Genomic DNA, 20,427 nt, shown 5'->3' with positions numbered 1-20,427 from the left:
ATATAATTTCCTGGGAAGGATATACAGAACTCTTCCTCATATCTGTCATGTTAATTTTAGGAGAAAATTAAGGCTCATTGTTTTCAGGGTTTTTTTCTTTGAAGTAAAAGCTCATTGGGTAATCTGAGAAAACATCCAAGTATGTGACACATTTATTAAATGCAAGAGTAGGAAACCTTTGGGACATGCTGTATATAGAAACCTGGTGCCAATGAGAATGCACGGAAATTGTTCTTTCAATGGACTCACCAGTCTCCTTATTAAGTATTACTGTCATTTGTAAATAAAACCTTATAAGATTTTCTTTTGGGGAGGTTTTAAAATCTTTGAAGATCTCTGTTAACTCTGCATATGAAATGCCAAAATAAATCATTACTTTGCATAATGATTGCCAGATGGATAGCTAAAAAAGGAAAGTATTAATCTGGGATTAGCTGAAGATTAAAGCAACCACTCTAGCTAGTTTAGAAATGAGGGAAAAGATAGGGAATTTAATACTCAGAAAATTCTTAGAAGAGTTGAAGGGCTAGGTTTTATGCTGAGGTGAGCTTTTGGGAATACTCCCAGACACGACCACATCACAGAAACTGGCCTGGGGAGGAAACAGTACCTCTACTATAGTTACAAAGCTGAGGAATCAGGAAACTCTTTTCCTTCCTGCTGGCTCCAGAAGTACCCTGCTTTAATTGTCATTCAGCAATGACGGAGTTTCACTCAGAAATATTGATTCTAGAGCCATGCCACATGGGCCAGATCTCAATAGCAAAATGGATGTCTGGGGTGCATTTTCAGTCACCACTTAACTGAATTCTGAATTCAAGTCTTACACAAGTGCATATGACAGGCAGAACCTAAAGTGTAGGTATAGGAGTTTGGGAAATGTTTCACTCTCTGCTGTCTCTGCAAACCACAGAGGACCACAGAAGGCAGTGGAAACAGAGGTCAGGTGAGTCAATTTATCATACCCAGTCCACTACTCAGAGATGACTGAATATATTTTATTAGGGCATTTTTTAAGAAGGCAGAATTTTAAAAAAGGATAGAGATTTTGTATGTCTGGAAGTATTCCACTGTAGTAGTTCCTAAAACTGAATGATCATTAGAATCAACTGGGGAGATTCATAATGCATTTTAAGATTTTCCAAGAGATTTTGATAGAGGTAGTCTGAGGTAAGGCTGGATATTGCAGTAAAAAACAAAATCTTAGGTTAAAAGCCTATGTATGCTAATGCATTTAATGACTTATGAGTTATAAAATAAATAGTATATTTCAGCCTGCCAGAATCATATGAGTAAATTTGCATTCTAATATTTCTTCAATGCTTAAATACAAAATAAGTATAAAAGATGAGTAATGTGGCTAGTTCTCTGACCCTACCCATGATTCCAGAAATGGTGTGCAACTCATATCAAGGATGCCTCCATATTAAAAATAATGTGTTAGGTGAATGTGATAGCCACTACCCATAGACAGAGACAACAGTGTGGTGATGGCCTGAGGGAAGGGGTGGGAGTGAGGGCTAGGTGGAAGTAAGCAAAAGGGAGAGAAATGGGTGGACATCTGTAATAATGTACATAGTAAAAATAAAGTTAAAATAATGATGATGATGATGATGATGATGATGATGATGTGTTGAATGATACCTGGAAAAGAAGAAACATGACCCAACTATTCTAAGGATAAATTATGCAAAAACAATCTAACATATAAAGTTCTGTATTGCAGTGGAGCATATCCTAAATCATAATACAAATTTCCAAGATTCATAAATTTACACAGCACTCTGTTAATTTATATTGAGACATTTCTGAGGACATTGAAAAGTCTTATCTCAAGAGAGCATATGGGTCAACCTGCACCTTCAAATGAAGAAGACATTTTCATACTCATAGAAGAAACAAAACTTTAAGTCTTTGCAACACATTATTTTAAAGATAATTTATTAGAGCAGCTCTTGACATAGTGTGACAAGTAACATCACAACAAATTACAAATGAGCCATTGAGATTTGTGGTATTTTGCACCCATGTTTATCAAAGTCATAGTTTTATAAGCATATGTGAATGCTAATGATATAAAATTAAAATAAATTTGGGGTAGCAATTCCTTTTTTAAATTTCAAAGCAACTTTTAAACTGGAAATATCCATTGCATCCATTATTATCATTATATTATTTTTATTGTTGGTTTCACACACATAGAAGTAACTTTATAAATATTGGTACCCATCAATTTGGTGAAGGGTGAGACTCCATTTTAGATTGTTAAAAATGCCAGAATCTCATAAATTTAATGATTTTTTATATTACTTTCCTATTTATTTGGAAATATTTATCATTTTAAAAATAACATTTATGACATATATATGAATGACTCTATAGAGAAATTGTAGCAAATTAAGGTGTTTCTGCAACTTAAATACAATCACCAAATATATGTGTTTTTCTGCCTTTTGGTACACATAAGAAAGTGTTCATTATAGAAGAGTGAAATGATTCTATGTAAAACATATGTAATAATACATTTTGTGTATTGTCTGTTTTTACAAATATGGCTTACAAAAGAATACAATTGTATAAATTATACATTATAATTTTCTCATAAATATAATCTATAAATTATAAAAAGCAGAAATGTTTAAAGACTATTAAATCTTGTGGATTATATGCTGCTTGCATCCCTAATCTGTAATATTTAAAAGAAAACCAAAGGTGGATAGATAGCATTATTTGGAAAGCCTTTTCACGTCCTCTGGAAGTCTACATCATCATGATGATATCTTCAAATTTCCTAAGATGAGTTTTCATGGGTCATTTCCAGATTCCTGTTGCTGTCAGCTGTAGGAATTTTCAGGGTATGGCTTTGTAATCCTCATGTGCTCAACATGATTTGTAGTGTGTCAGATAGATGCAGAACTGTTCTTTATTTCCATAGAGAAAACAATTGAAAGGAGACATTTGCAAAGTCAGCACATTTTCCTAAAGTTTGGGGAAGTCAAAGTGTACATTGCAAAAAATATGTTTGGATTGTATAATATCCTCACTCTTTTCCCCATTTTTTCCTACAATCAGACTCCTATTCATTTCTTTTTTTTTCATGTACACTAACATTTTTTAATTCAATTTCTTGGGATGACATTAGCCGATCTTTTATTTCCTTGACATCTGCCAATCCATGACTATATTGGTAATTACTAAAGTATTTCCCAACAAAAGTCAGATCCTTCTCTAAAAGAAAATTCTGATTCAACCTGGTTATTATCTGGGATATGAAGTTTGTTTATACTCCTTGGTTAATTCCATAATCTTATCATGTGTCTATATTGGCCTATTTTAATTTACTTGGTAAGTTACATAAGTAATTATTTTCATTAATGTGATAAATAAACACACATAAACTTTTCACCCAAAACAAAGCCTAAGACTTTGACAACTACCAAATGGTTTTTCTGCATCCATGTCCCTGCTTCTTTCCATCAAAATACTCATCTTCCTGAATCTCATGTTTATCACTTCCTTGCTTTATTTAGCTTAAATGTATGTATATGTTTTTCCAAAACATATATTAGTGTAGTTATCTTTATAAAATGCTTTACATCATTATATGATATCCTGGAAATTAACATTTACATCTGCAATATTTTTGGTGGCTTTTTTGCTTTTTTTTTTTTGTACATAGTTTGAATTGTAATTGCTGGGTCATAGGTTTAGACAATAATGTCAAATTGTTTTCCAAATTGGATTTGCCCATATAGACATTCACCAGTGGATTCATATCTTCCCCAAGACAGTATTGACAGGTTTTTTAATGTTGGCCAATCAAAAGCATATAAACTGATAATTAAATTTGCTTTGATTTCTATTTTCCTAACCACTAATGAGGTGAATATCTCTTCATGTGTTGATTGGCCTCTTGTTTCTTCTTCCGTGAAATGTCTGTTTATCTTCTGCTCATTTTCATGTAGGTTGTGTTTCCCTTATTATGTATTATTTATCTTAATTATTTCACAGTGTGGGTGTCATGAATATCTTCTGCCAGTCTGTAACTTTCACTTTCTTTGATGTAGCTTCTGATGGACAAAGCTTTAATATTTCCAAATTTATCAATGCTTTATTTTATTGTCAATGTGTTTTGTGTCTTGTTTAATAAAACACCCTACACAAAGCGCAAAAATAGCCATCTATATTTTCTACCAGGAATTTTAAAGTTTAAACATTTGAGTCTTCAACTATTTGGACTATTGTAGTTGTTTCCTCTTTTCTGAACTGTCTTTCCCCTCCAACACGTTGAATCAGAGAAGGATCAGAAATAGCATATTACACCCTAATAAGTGTGGTTACATATACATAAAAACACTTAAAGCAGTAAATTGTGAATATGGTAGTTTTTCCTGCTTAGGTAGCAAAAGCATCAGAAAGTCAGGCAGTAGGGCAGAGAAGAATATTCCAACTCACTGCACAGTGGTTTCACAACTGGTAGCTGATCCTAGCATCCTCTAGCTAAGTGAAGCTAAGCTCCTATATCCAAGAGGAGGGTTCTACCAGTTACCATCTGGGAAGCAAATATTTTTAAAAATATTTTTAAAATTTTTTAAAATTCACCCTATTATTTGTAACAAATCCCAGGTCTGGATAAGTATTTCTCTTCATTTAAAGAGGAGGGGCAGAAAATAATCAAATTTAACATGAAATCTGTGGGCATATCTACTAAAAAAGTAGCCAACCATTATCTGGATAATAGAGAATAAGAATGACTTATCAAAACAAATAGAAGAAAAAATAGAAAAATGTCTATTTGGAATATCAATAGGTGCAAATGGCTGTACAGAATAGGAGCAAAATGCCATAAGAGTAAAATACATGAAAATAAAAAGATGATATAGATGAAAAACTTTAAAAATGCTAAGATTCAAAAATAAGATGGATGTAATCAAAAGACCCAAGGAAATTAATAACTAAATAGAAGGAATTAGATCAACCAAGGGGAGAGTAATAAATAGAATGATATTGTTTGAAGAGAATTTTCAGAATAAAGAGACATTATGAATAATGGAAGTGAAAATGTTAGACAGAAAGAAAATGTAAATACAGCCTGATAAATAGAGATATTACTAAGAAATACATTAAAACAGTTGAATTAAGATATACAATAAACATAATTATAATTGAGGAAAACTTGATGTAACTGAAAATTGGTGTCAGTCTATAGATCAAAATGCCACACAATTTAGTGTAATGAAGGAAAAGAGAACAAAACTCTCTAATTTTAGCAATATTTTTGAATCAAATGTAATTCAAAGAAATAAATCTAAAAATAAGGAAAATCCAATAAACATTCAGAGAAAAAGATACATAAAATGTTATAAGAAGTATGACCAACCATAGTTGTTTTTTTAACATTGTAACATTTATATACCAAATAAATATGGAGCAATGTTACAGAGTTTGGGAGGGAAGATGTGACTCAAGTTTTTTGTTACATGTAAATGTAGAAGAGATTTGCTCTTTAAAAACACACAATCAACCAGCATTCTCATGATATTATTTTCACGTGTTGTGTGTCTGCAAAAATGAGAATACATTTAGCAATGGACTTGAGAACTCAATTTACTCTACAACTATATTTCCCTTTCAAATGAGAACATTCTAATTGCACACTTCAATCTTAACAGCCTAGTTGACTTGTGTCTGCCACTGAGACAAGAGTTTTGAGAGTTTTACTCTCAAATCATGTTTCAAAATCCTCAGGATCAAGTATAGATTCTGAACAATGACAAGCACTTGAATTAAGACATGGATTTTCAATTTATAGGAAAAATACTCATACACATCCCTTCCCTGGGGGGAGGATCTTGGGTGTAGGACTGGTGGATGTGCACAGTTTAAGAAATTAGATCAAAATGACCATTATTTTGATTTGCAATGGCATAGGAAAACATTCAGTTTTTATCAAAGAGAGAATAGGTCATAACGATTGAAATAATGCCTCAATTCAGGATTCTAGGGGGATCCTTCAGGAGATAATTGTTTTCTCTGTCTTTAATCATCTCCTTTCTGAACTTTAACAAATAAGTATTAAGTTAACATTTATTTTTCAGAAATGATTATATCATTGTTTCATGTAGTCTTCCAATTTAGACAGCAAAAGGTTTTATCTCCAAGCATTCAAAAGTGTGATACTTCTTTTGTAGTGTGTTTGTTTCCTGCATATAATTCTGTGTTCTTAATTCTTTTATTCTCTTCAAATAGCCTTGGGTTACAAAAATAATTAAAACAAAATGAAGCAAAACTCCACAACCGAGTGATTAGCATTCTTTTTTTAAATATATTTTATTGATTATGCTATTACAGTTGTCCCATTTCCCCCTTTCACTCCCCTCCACCCTGCACACCCTCTCCCAGCCACTTCCCCCCCTTTAGTTCATGTCCATGTGTCATACTTATAAGTTCTTCAGCTTCTACATTTCTCATACTATTCTTACCTTCCCCCTGTCTATTTCCTACCTACAATCTATGCTACTTATTCTCTGCACCTTTTCCCCCTCTCTCCTACTCCCACTCCCCTGTTGCTAACCCTCCATGTGATCTCCATTTCTGTGGTTCTGTTCCTGTTCTAGTTGTTTGCTTAGTTTCTTTTGGGTTTGCTTTAGGTGTGGTTGTTAATAATTGTGAGTTTGCTGTCCTTTTACTATACATGTTTTTTTTAATCTTCTTTTTTTAGATAAGTCCCTTTAACATTTCATAAAATAAGGGCTTGGTGATGATGAACTCCTTTAACTTGACCTTATCTGAGAAGCACTTTATCTGCCCTTCCATTCTAAATGAAAGCTTTGCTGGATAGAGTAATCTGGGATATAGGTCCTTGTCTTTCATGACGTGGAATACTTCTTTCCAGTCCCTTCTTGCCTGTAAGGTGTCTTTTGAGAAATCAGCTGACAGTCTGATGGGAACTCCTTTGTAGGTTACTGTTCCCTTATCTCTTGCTGCTTCTAGGATGCTCTCCTTCATTTTTACCTTGGCTAATGTAATTATGATGTGCCTTGGTGTGTTTCTTCTTGGGTCCAACTTCTTTGGGACTCTCTGAGCTTCCTGTAAGTCTATTTCCTTTGCCAGAATGGGGAAATTCTCCTTTATTATTTGTTCAAATATGTTTTCAATCTGTTGCTCTACCTCTTCCCCTTCTGGTACCCCTATATTTAGATGTTGGAACATTTAAAGATGTCCTGGAGGTTCCTAAGCCTCTCCTCATTTTTTTGAATTCTTATTTCTTCATTCTTTCCTGTTTGGTTGTTTTTTTCTTCCTTCTGGTCCACTCTACTGTTTTGAGTCCCAGTTTTTTTTCCCATCACTATTGGTTCCCTGTGCATTTTCCTTCATTTCTTTTATGGTAACCTGCATTTGTTCATCTAATTTGTGACCAAAATCAACCAATTCTGTGAGCTTCCTGATCACCAGTGTTTTGAACTGTGCATCTGATAGGTTAGCTATCTCTTAGTCACTCAAAAGGATGAGTTTTGGGGCACTAATTTGTTCTTCTGTTTGAGCCATCTCTCTCTCTCTCTCTCTCTCTCTCTCTCTTTTTTTTGGTCTGTTTGCTCCTGTTATGGTGAGGGGCGGAGCCTTAGGTGTTCACTGGGGCTGGGCACCCCAGTCGCTAGATTGTGATGTTGTATGTGAGGGCAGGGGCGGGAGGGAACAAGGGCGGGAGGGAACAATGGCGGTTGCTCATTCTCCGTGGGACCTCAGTCCCTTCCCTGGGATCCTGGGTTGGGTGCTCTGTCCTGCTCCACAATTGCCGCCTCACTGGGTCTGCCAGCTGTCGCTTGCATACTCACGGTTCACCCGCTGCGATCTTGAGCGCCCCAGATGCTTTACACACTCCCAGTTGCCTTTTGCACCCAATTCTCCCTGTTCTCCGAGCCGCGCCGCACCTGGCTTCTTGTCTCCGCCCCTCCTACTGGTGTGGATAAACGGGTCTATTTCAACTTCTTGGCTGTCCAACTTCCATTCAGATAGATTTTTCTATCACCAAGCCCTTATTTTATGAAATGTTAAAGGGACTTATCTAAAAAAAGAAGATTAAAAAAAACATGTATAGTAAAAGGACAGCAAACTCACAATTATTAACGACCACACCTAAAGCAAACCCAAAAGAAACTAAGCAAACAACTAGAACAGGAACAGAACCACAGAAATGGAGATCACATGGAGGGTTAGCAACAGGGGAGTGGGAGTAGGAGAGAGGGGGAAAAGGTGCAGAGAATAAGTAGCATAGATTGTAGGTAGGAAATAGACAGGGGGAAGGTAAGAATAGTATGAGAAATGTATAAGCTGAAGATTTTCTGCCTCTAAATTGTTGTTGTTCCAATCTTGTTTGTGTGCAGAGGTACGGTGTGTCCACCTGTGCCTCCATCTTGCTGGAAGTCCCATCAGCATTCTTATTGTGCTCAAATCCAGTGTGTAAATAAATTAATATAATAATCTCTGACTGCTCTATATTATAAAATACTACGAGATGATTTTCTTGTTTTGACTTTGAAAGAGTACTAGACAGGTTCAAAACAGAGAGTTCTTCCATGGACTGTGTATTTATCTTTAGAGAAATTATTTAATCATTTTAGCATTTCAATCACAGTCTGGAAATGATGATTGCTGCTCTGGATCATCAATTATGTTCCTTCTTCTCTAATGTCCTAGGCCTTTTTGGTGTTTCTACATTTAGTTGGTCTGTTTTCAGATGCTAACAGTCACCCGGCTACTTTGAAGAGGCCTCAAACCTCATGCCTCATAAGCGCTCACCCTGATGCATCCAGTATTCCAAGGTAGGGTAACAAAAAATTCTACTGAAGTAAAACTTTGAGATGGAAAACACTTTAAATCTTCTTCTGAGGATGGAATTGGGAAAGGGAGAAGGAACGAAACAGCTATGATTGATTTTCTTGGGTAAATCAAGTTAGATTGAACATGAAAATTTCATAAATTTTGCTTCAATGAGAGTTTATTAAAAATCTAATTATTTAGTTAATAAAGAACTATATACCAATTATTTACAAAACTATGAAAGCATTCATTTTAAGTTTCTGGTGATATATGCCAAACTCACTTTTTTCTTTTAAGTATTATGACTAACAAAATGGCCGTAATCCACATCAAAGAAGACGTTCACCAAACACTAGTTTTACTGTTCATATCAATTCTGAAACAAGTAGTCCATTAAGGAAGTCACACACAGTTTCATTTTTCATAAAAATACATCTTTTCATTTCTGGTGTTTTGTAGCTTCTGTTAAATCCACTTTGGCAACCATAACATAACAGTGTTATTTAATTTAGATAAAATCATTTCAATGAAATGTTATAACAAATTAAGATATTCACTACTATTTTTAAAAAGCCACTTATAAAACATCAATTGCCCAGCTGACCAATTTAATAATTAGTGTAAGTTAGTCATCAGTCATATTTTTGTAGTCAAAATATGAAGTGAAAAGAGGTAGAGCTGAAATGTTTTTTTTAACTAATCAAGAAAATAGAGCGAAAAAGGAACAAAGAACAGATGGACTTGGACCAATAGAAAACAAAGAGTAAGATGGTAAAGTTTATATCTATCCCAAATATACACTGTCCACAAAAAAATTTATTTAAATATAAAGTTGCATATGTTAAAAGTAAATGATACCAAAAATATCATGCAAATGCTAATCACAAGAAACCTGAAGTATTGTGCTACTATGAGACAAAGAGGACAGGACAAGGAACTTACCAGAGATAAACAGGGACATTTTGTGAAGATGAAAGGGTCAGCTGCTCCAGGGCTATTTCTTGCAAAGGGACGTGAGAGAAATTCATCTTAATTTGTTTATTGGATACTTAGATGTGCACATTTGTCAAAACTATCACACAGTGCACTTTCAATGGCTTTATTTATTGTATGTACATCATACTTTAATGTAGTTAAAAAAGAAAAACTATGGCCATTTGCCAACTCAACCATAAGTGGGCTAGAGCAGTATTACAGCACAGTGATGCAGAACATACACTCTTTGGCCAGATTGCCAGGGGCTAAATCCTGCCTCTATTCCTTACTATCTATAACATTAACTAGAGTAGTTAACTTATCTGTGCCTTAGTTTTTCTTTAAAATGGGTATTATCATAGTTAAGTGGTCATTGGAAGGAATACGTGAGCTGATACAAATGAAGTATTTATAATAGTGTTACATCAAGTAGTCAATAGTTGTTAGCTACCATCCTATTTTGTATTCTCTGCTTAATCCTGGTTAACAGTGGATTCTTCTGACAATCAGCAACTGTTTTAATGCAGCAAAAGGAGAAAAATAAAGGAAGAGGAGTAAGAAATATAGCTCTTTATTGGAAATCAGTTTTTAAACTAGGAATTAACTAGAATTAATTTGCATGCCTAGATTATTTTAGCTTGAGCAATGAGAAACCTCTTCTTGTAATCCAATTTGCATAGTTTGCACACACCCTATGAGGAAAGATAGCAACCAAATACAATGTAAAATTTTTGCCAAGAATTCTTGTAACTTGGTTTGGAAACTCTCAAGAGGAACTGATGGGCTCTCTCCTGTCACATTCTACACATAGGGTATGTTTAATATGTATATTTGAATAAATTAATGCATGGGAGGGTGTGGGAGTGGTTTTAAGTATGTGACACTGGTGACTCTGCTTTATAACTTTACAAAGGAAAAACACAAAGGAGAACAAAATATGATATTGGTTCCAAGGGAGCCTGTTTCTTTCCTTCAAGCACTGTGTAGCTCTAAGATTTTCCACTGCAGGACTTAGACACAGCTCTGCCATTCTAATTGCTGCCCTATTGAGTGATCGTCTCTAAATTTACTTTGTGCCCCATCAATAAAAAGTTTGTCCATCTCATATATGTGTATTTATTTATTCATAACTTACGTGTGAAAATCATGAATATTATAACACATATAAAATGCAAATTGAAAACAATGAGATGGACATAAAATAATATTTTTATATATTGTCTTTTCTCCTATTAAAATTAGCATTATTGTAGCTAGCTCCATATTGCTGTTAGTTACTATTCCAAAACCAAACATGTACTTTGGGTTAAGGATTATTTTTCGTAATAATAGATATAATTAATAAGTCAAGGGGTCTTCTTGTAAACTTTGCAAACCTTAGCCAACTTTTCCTGCTAAAGTTATTTTTACATTCCCAATTTACACCTTAGAATGTGGTTTACAACTTATACTAAGAGTAGAACACATATTAACACTCGTTTTTGTTGTCACCTTGTACATTATTAGAACTATTCTAAATTCTCAGTTTTGTAAAGACATGTTTCCGATCTTTTCATCTCATTTTACAATGCTTAGCTTAAAAAAAAATACATAACATTATTTATAAACTCACATCACTGGGTCCACATACAGACAGTGAATCATAGCTGAAATGTATGGGAAGTGAGACTGACACTGTCTATCATGTACTCTTCCCTCAGGACACTTTGTGACAAGCGCCTGTCTGACATGCCTGAGTAAATGACCTGTGCCAATCTATATATAAATCTTAGTAAAGATGAATGTATACTTCACTTATATAAAATTAAATATGAATGGGAGTACTAATATTTTCATTTGGAACCTCAACATGTCATTTTGCAGATCACTGGGATTCATGTCATGTGCCCTCCTTCAGAACTCAATCAGGAAAGAGGGCCCATAAGCCACACATCGAGAGAGAAGTCTCAAAGATAATGGGTATAAATGCGCAGGCCAAACCTACATAGAATAATGTATATCTTTGTTTTTATGTAAGTGAACTTGATTATTGACTCAACTTTTCATATTTAACTAATTGTAAAAATGTTTATACAGTCCCTTTTTTCTGGAAACTTGGTGAAATCTGTGATTATTAATGCATTTTAGGTTTTCATTACATCAGTTCAAGGATCCCCACTTCCTCCTTCATGAGACTTCACCTAAGATCTGAAGACAGAGGATGAGGTGAAAGGGCCAGGGGCCAGGAAGGAACTGGCTGTTATGGTGGCATCACAAGTAACTTGTTCCCGGTCATCTTCTTTGACATTACATCTGATGTCACATGTTACATCTTATGGCCACAGTACATCTGATGCTGACATTTCCTGTCCCACAGGAGAGGAAGGGCAGTGTAACGTAAGATTACAAAATATTTGGTTGGGGCAACATTGAATTGTGACTCCACTTAGTGCATTGAGGAAACGAAGGAAAACATTGGATTAGAAGGGGTGAAGCAGAGTTTATCTTTTAGAAATCATGAGTTTAAAATGTCTATTGTGCATTCGAGGCAAACATCAAGTAGACTTTAAATATGGCTGTCTAGAATTCAGAAGAGAGGTTTATGGTTAAAATATACATTTAGGAGCCACCAGAAACATATAATTGATCTTTAAATCATGGGACTGAATTAGATCATCTAACTTTTGAACTCCAAGAAGTGAATGTAGAAACATGGATAAGTGATTCATTAATAAATCAGTTGAAGTTCCAGGCAAGGAAGCTGAGAAGCACCCAGTGAAATAGGAGGAAAACTAGGGCAGTGCCACCTATCAGAAGCCAAGGGAAGAAGGACCTCAAGAAAGTATGACTGATTAATTTTGTCAAAGGTGGATGAGAAATGTGGAGAGATCAAGACAGTTTATCTCCAGATTGGGTAACATGGGAGTCATGGATACTTTCGATAGGAAACATTTCTGTAGACTGGGTGACAGTGGCTTTGAGATAAACTAAGACAGAAGTTAGATGTTGTGAGTCACGCAGACTGGTGGCAGCTGATACAGAGAAATCTGATCAGATCACTGGGAAAGAGCTGGGAGGGGGCACAGAAGGAAGCAATCGTAACCAGTCTCGGATGAAGTTGGCTGACAAGCTGAATGCCTCCAGAGCTCATGGAATTGTGGACAAGAAGATCTGAAATAAAGGAAGGACTTTGGGGCTTTCAGACAGGCTGGCTCTCGGGCTCGCTGGCTCTCGGGCTCGCTGACTCTCTCTTCCTCTAGGATGCCTGGATGATCGTGCGGAAGCTTCCTGCATTTCCCAACAGATGGTATTTTAGATGGGAAGGAACTCCGGGTGCAGCTCAGGGTTGGGCTGGCCTGGCACAGGATGGCAGGTTTATTTTTCTTTGGATGTTCTAGAGGGAATGGGTTGTGAGGCTGAAGCCTGCCATTCTTCCAAAATTATGTAGCCTTTGTGTCTTATGTTGTTTTAGCTTGTAAACTAACCCTATAGCAATAAGATAATTAGAAATTAACAGGGGGGAATGATAGAACTCAGATGTTAAGAGTTTAGCCTTAATTGATAGCAGTAAGTGACAAATTCATGTGAAAAGCTGTTATTCCAAAACTGTGAGGCTTTTGAATAAACACTCCTTTCTTTTATCACCAAATCTTTGCCTCTGGAATTTTGCCTAGAGGGTGGCAGCGGGCAGCAGGACCCCATTTTTGGTTTGGTAACACAGCCACTGTGGAAAACAGTAAGGAATTTCCTCAAAAAATTAAAATGGAACTGCTTTGCAACCCAGTGATTCTACTGCTGGGATTAGACCCCAAGAATCCTGAATCACCAGTTCAGAAGAACCTATGCACCCCAATGTTCACAGCAGCACAATTTATAATAGCCAAGTGCTAGAAGTAACCTAAGTGCCCATCAGCAAATGAGTGGATAAAAAAACTGTGGTTCATCTACATAATGGAATACTACACAGCCAAAAAGGAAGCAGGAATTCCCACATTTTGCTTAGCATGGATGGAACTGGAGAGCATTATGCTAAGTGAAATAAGTGAGGCAGTAAAAGACAAATACCATATGATCTCATCTATAAGAGGAATCTAATGAACAAAATAAACTAATGAGCAAAACAGAACCAGCAACATGAAAGCAGGAAACAGACTGACAGCTGCCAGAGGAAAAGGGGGAGGAGGGAACAGTGGAAAGAAGGGGAAGAGAGTAGTCAAAGAACATGTAGGAATGACCCATGGACATGGACAATGGGATGGGGTTGGACTATGGGAGAGATGGACGGGGTGGGATGGAGGAGGGTGAAGGGAGAAAAACTGGGACAACTAAAAGATTATGAATAAGAATAAAATTTTTAAAATTTATAAAAAGTTTCTCATAAAGAAGAACCCATATATTGGGAAAGTGGTTGGAAGATCATGTGGAGTTACAAGAACTGTTATTTGTTTTTAATATGAGTGATATTTTGACATGTTGTTGTGCTAATGAGAATTGAGTAGTAGATAAGGAATGACTGTAGGAACAAAGAACTTAGGTGAGCAAGAGAACACAGGATCCCGGACATAATTTATGACACATAAAAGGAAGTATAGCAATAAATCATGGTGTAAATACAAGTACTGATGAAAGTAAGGAAGTGAGAGGGATAAGGCACAAGGCAGAAATGGTAGAGTGAATGGATTGGAGATGCCTGGTGGTTTCAAGGACTGTGGGGTCAGCAGTGTTAGAAGTAGTGAACTATAAAGAAAATTGTTAGAAATGATGATGGAGCGTATGAGGGTTTTGCTGATGATGGACTGTGAGTTCCTGGCACAGTGAAGTTTTAAGGGATTGGAGAAAGGCTGTGTTAGAGCCATAAAGGATGAGATATGAGTTATAAAAGATGACCGGGGAGGCTTGGACATCATGGGCAGTAAGGCCATTCCTAATGATTGTCTGCAAGGGGATGTCAGTTTAGTCCTCACTAAAGTCTCTTGGAGATGGTGTGTTTGACTATTTGTAGTAACAACAAAGTGGAGTAGTGGGAAGCAGTGATGGTCTCAGCAAAGGTACTGTCAAAGTTCAAGGAGACACATCGACATTGCAAATCAAAATGCAATAGGATAATACATTTTCTACTGTTTAACCAATGTGTTTTTCATCCTGGAAATTCTCTTTTACCCCATTACTCTTCAAACTAACCTTCAAAGCACCTCTTACTACCCCTGAAGAAAAGGAGGGTTGGGGGAATGGGATGAGACAAAAAAATTTAGAAGTTAATGCTTTTGAGTTGGAAAGCTTGATCTTTCGAACTGCTTGATGGTCTCAGGGAAAATTAAGAAAAAGTATAATTTCAGGACATAAGACCTTGAGAAGTAGGAAGGACCTGAGAACTGTAGGCCAGTAAAGGAGTTGCTTTAGGAGCAGTAGGGACATTTCTTTTATTGAAAGAGATGGGCAGGCAGAGCACGTGGACACTGAAGCAGGGAAGCTAGTAGAGTTGGTGGGAGAAGATGAGGAAATATTTGCCTGATTTTCTTTATAATATATGACATAATCATCAGCTAAAAATGAACCTGAAATGAAGTGAGATTAACTAGAATTAGCAGAGATTATTACTTTGTAGAACTCCTATTTGAAATGTGGATGAAAAGGGGGTTCTATAGAAAGTAACTGCACAGGGTAATCTGATCATAAATTCCTAACTAACTAGGCATTGTGGATGGTCATGCCCCAGGCATATAACTTGTTTAGTAACAGGTTTATCTTTATCTAAAGCAATCCCTGCTCATTGTTTCTGTGCATCTAAATTAACACATTTTTGAAAAGCTCCTTTTTAGACACCTCCTTCTCATATAATTTTAACTACCCTTTAATCCAATTCCCTCCTTGCTTTCTCCCACCCTCATGTAATCCTCTCTACATCCCTGCCTTAAATTCTAATGTGTAAAACAAACTTATTCTCTGAAGCACTTGAGCTCTCTCAACCTTGATGATGTCATAAATTTGGCCAAAGTAAACTCTAAAAATAAATTCTCTGCAGGTCTGCACATTTCTTACACCAACAGAAACTAAGTTTGAAGTTAGAAATATAAAGTTACATTTTTAATACAACTGGGTCTTGTGGGCTAATAGTGGTAGCCACTATGCTTAGGAGCCTTTCTATAATAAATACATGCATGCTACAGAACCAGATTATCTTGAGGTGATAGATGGGAGGGAATTTTCATGTGAGTATGAGGCAGACTCCAAAGTCAATACTAATTTCAGATAACCACTGTGTGTGAGTAAATTATTGAATGCTTTAAATTTTCTAGGTAGTTGCATAGGAATCTCTCTACAAGAAAAGAAACAAGAGGCAACAAAGCCTTGTAAATTGCTGCTACAGATAGTCAATTCTCTAAATCTCCAGAGAGTACCTAGGAAGGAGTGAATGTTCTGTGTCGATCACACTCCTTAGATTCTGAATTTCTTTTAAAAGCTGCCTACAATAGCACAGCAGGACAGAGCCCCCCACCCCCTTACCTCATGGGGCTGCCATCAAGCAGTGGCCTGGGGTCTGCACTGGGAGACAAACTGTGTCTTGGAAGGGGCGTTTGGACTTGTGATAAAGCCAGAAAGAACCACTTAGTCCCAGAGAAAGAATTGTTCCAGACAGCTGCTTAGCATTTAGTCTGGAGTAAGCACTCTTTGTTTTGTTTGCCTTTATAGAAACAGCATTTTGTTCTTAGTTGAGACTCTTAAAAAGAAACCGAAGCTAAAAACAGCAGAGAACATGCAGACTTAGGAGGACTCAACAAATCATTGAGAGGCCAGTGGCTCTACGTAGCCTAAGCTCAGCCAATATTTTCTTAAAGTAGACAACTGATAGACCAGGCCATCACCATGTGGATAGGGTGGATCTGGTTAGACCTTTGAGTTGGGAAATCAGCTAGATTGCCTATAAACTGTGAATGCTACAAAACTGGGTTGGCAGAATGGGAGATTATCCCAAATCACACTTATTGTCTTGCAGTAATTATTAACAATGTCCTCTTTGACTTTCAAAAGTGTCAGAAGCTAAGACAAAGGGTGCAAATCACCCTATTTATAAGCAAAGCTAACTCTCATGAAGGACAGCTTCACCCTGCGTGGCCAACGTCCTCAAAGCAGGGAAAGGAGGGATTGGAGAGGCCCAGGCCAGCACTTAGAGGAGGCAACCCCCTGTCAAATGACTGGCAATTCTAGTCAAAGGAGATGCATATAGAACCCACTATTTAGACTTAACGCAGGAGAGGGAGAGAAAATGTAACCCAGGGAACCACAGACTTCATTGCATAATGAGGAAGTTACTCCTTTTGAGAAGGAGATTCTGCACAAAAACTGGTTCTTGCCCTTTTGATTACACACACAGCAAAAGCACCTAAATGAGAAGTCATTTCTTTTTCAGAGCACAAAGAGTTGCTAGAACAAAATAATATTTTAAAATATAAAGTTTGGGTTCTTTTTGCTCCTTGGCCTTTCTTTCAACCAAATTAACAGATTACCTGCTGGTCAACTAAGCCCCCAGAAGAGGTTTGCCCACAGGAAAGCAGGGAGTGGGGTAGGAATGGAAATCTGGGGTGGAGCAACGGATTCGCAAAGACAGAAATCAAATCACTTGGGTTTGGGTCCCTGCTGAACCCCATGTCCTCCATTATCCTTTTTTCTCCAGGCTGAGTCCTGAGATATAGTACAAACAGAAATCCAACATATGACTGGAAAGATCTGAGAGACTATGAGTTGGCTCCTCATTGCTCGGGTGGAATGAGAGGTGGTAGCAAGCTTTCCTGGGGCCCCGTTTTACCCAGCCACACAGCAGAACATTAGAAGAGAGGCGGCCATTTGCATTACTTAAGTAGATGTGTCTGACACAAAATTTTCCTGAGCTAAGTCTGTTCCAAACAACTCAAAAAGGTGTGGAAATTGGTAAGTGTGGAGTGAACCCAGAAAGGCCTTGGAGAGAGCGCGTGGTAGTAACCTGAGTGGAAACAGTAAAGGAGTGAGACTGCTCAGCTGGCAGGCACAGCTGATGAAAATCAAAGAGTAATACACTGGCACCACCCCTTGTTCCCTCAGGAACCACCATTATAACCTGGAATGCGGCCCAACAGCAAGAATGAGGGCGGAGGCAATAATAATGGTAGCAAACATATAGGGCTTTCCCCAGACCAGGCATTATTCTGTGTAGTTGAATTCTCACATCTCTCCTATGAAATAGGCGTTACTATAAAACCCATTTTACAAATGAGGAAACAGGCACACTCAGGTTAGCAATTCTGAATTTACTTAATGAGGTAGAATTAACTGACATTGGCTTTATCATACCTTCTAGATGAGAGTGTTCAAAGAAAAACTTAAGTGTACATACTTATTTATGTACAGATTTGTTATACACCTGCATTTCCAAACAAAGGTTTAAACCCATTAAACAGATGTCTACTATGAATTTTTAATTATGAGTTTATTATGTATACCAAATAACAAAGAATTGAAGTAGCAGTATATTTGGCAAAAAAAAAAAAAAACCACAGAAAAAGTCATAGTAAACTCAAGCAACCCAGAATAGGAGAAGCTCCACAATCTATACTTTCCTCATCAGCACACACCGGTTCTTTCCACTTTCCCTTACTCTCTCCTTGTCAGCTACCTTCTGACTTCATTTTTCTCAACTCATGGGCTTTGCCCTGGAGTAAATCATTCCAGTGTTACTTTTATCATCACTGTAAACTCTTTCACAACATCCAGGTTTAGACCAAGTTTCTTCTCTGTTTGTCTTGCCTTTAACACTACTGGGTTCCAGAGTCAAAATAAAAGAAGAGACATACATACTATTAAATACATGTTCTGTCTCCCAGCTTTGACAAATATATCTTCATAATCTAACATAATATTTTGAAAACTAGCAAAATGTGGAAGGCAAAAGAATTTAGCTATTGCTGCATGTTTTGGATTGTACTGCTAATAAACTATCAATGTGTGAATGAATTATATAATAAAAAGCTCAATCTATGAATTATTATATGACTAGTCTACAAAATATATTTTTTGCTGTCATTTAAACAAAATAATTATGTAGTAATAATCAAGATTTTCTACCTCCTTGGTGTCCTATTTGCAGCAATTATTATAAAGAATTAAAAGATATGTAATTTTATTAATTGTATACAAGCTTGAACATAGCTTCATTAAAAGTAAATTAAAATTAATATAAAACTTAAAAAATTAAAATTATTTTCATATGTTTTAAAGCATTTTTCCTGAAATATCAACACTATCTATAAAATTTATAAAGCAAATACAAATTCAAAATTGAGTGTTAAACATATTAAAATTAATAAAGAGCAAAAAATTTATTTAATTTTTCAAAGATTTTATTTATTTATTTTTAGAGAGAGAAGAAGGAAGGGGAAAAAAGGGAGGGAGAGAAACATCGATGTGAAAAGGAAACATTCATTGGTTGTCTTTTATACATGCCCCGATCAGGGACCAAACCCAAGACCCAGGCATGTGCCCTTTTACTGGGAATCAAACCAGCAACCTTTCACTTTGAGGGACGGTACCCAACCAACTAAGTCACACCAGTCAGGGCCATTTTATTTAATTTTTAATATTTTCATAAATCTTATATATGCCAATAAAAATAAAACTACTCAGAATTCGAACATGCATTCTTCACCCAGTTTGAGCTGGTAACATAATTCATGTTACATCTAAAAGTAACATAAATTGCTTAATAATATAAAATGTTCCTTGACCATCAAGTGCAACTGTTGTGAATTTATATAATTTATAGTTAATGCTGGAACCACAAATTATGACATGAAAAGAAGCAAGAAACAGTATGTCTGCTATTAGGGGAAATGATATTTTATAATACAAGAGCCTACTGCCATCCAACTGCCTGTGAGACAGAATTTGACAAGTGCATTTGTCTTTTATCTCAGCTAAATGAACCTCCTCAACACCCCCTGCACCCAAAGCATGGTTTGTCTCTGTCAATGGCAAGGAAACTGCACACAGACTTTCAGGCACTAAGCATTGTTGCCTTTCATTTCAAGAGTACAGGCTCTAGGCAATGATATCTATGGAGAAGTGATTCCTTGGGGCCTGCATGGTTTTAGTCATGAAAGTGATATTTAGGGTTACAAGCCATGCTCCTCCATCTAGGAGCATCTGATCCCTAGAAATAGAGATGTACTTCTTTTCCCTAACTAATGTAGAAACATGAACATATACATAGATGTAGAGAGGATATTAATGATCAGTTAGTTTCCAGTGTTTTCATCACGGTCTTATGTTCTTTAATAAATATGTGCAGTATCATGAATTTCTTTTAATTAAGGGAAATGAAGTGTTCACTTAGTTTTTGTTGATTTGCTGCTTTGATCAATACAAGTATCAAATTCTCCTTCAATCGAATTTTGCAGGGTTCAGATGTGGCCAACCCTCTTTGTTCCTTGCCACAGCAGGGAAAACAAGTGTCAGTCATTGACGATCCAAGTTCCTTCTTTCTACAGCTAAAGCATTCAGTACCAGAGCCTGTCTCAAGTGAGACTGACCAATGTGTTCCAGGAATTATTTGCTTTGGGAGGCAACAGTTTCTTCCCCCTGTGGGATGTTTAAGCTGGGAGGTAGGAGTCCATGGTCGTCAGT

At 36.4% G+C, this 20,427-nt stretch overlaps 1 long non-coding RNA gene across 1 annotated transcript; it reads left to right on the top strand.

Moving 5' to 3' along the window:
• Positions 1–465: 465 nt before the first annotated feature.
• LOC123821987 lies at positions 466–13,395 on the top strand. The gene is made up of 4 exons (XR_006786192.1): positions 466–946; positions 8,738–8,822; positions 11,659–11,807; positions 11,923–13,395. It is a non-coding gene; the product is annotated as an uncharacterized LOC123821987 (long non-coding RNA).
• The last annotated feature ends 7,032 nt before the right edge of the window (positions 13,396–20,427 follow it).

Source organism: Phyllostomus hastatus, unplaced genomic scaffold, assembly GCF_019186645.2.
Source record: "Phyllostomus hastatus isolate PE091 unplaced genomic scaffold, TTU_PhHast_1.1 phas_contig_40, whole genome shotgun sequence".
Lineage (NCBI taxonomy): Eukaryota > Metazoa > Chordata > Mammalia > Chiroptera > Phyllostomidae > Phyllostomus > Phyllostomus hastatus.
Note: the sequence above shows the minus strand (reverse complement) of the source record. Positions and strands in the feature narration are given on the sequence as shown.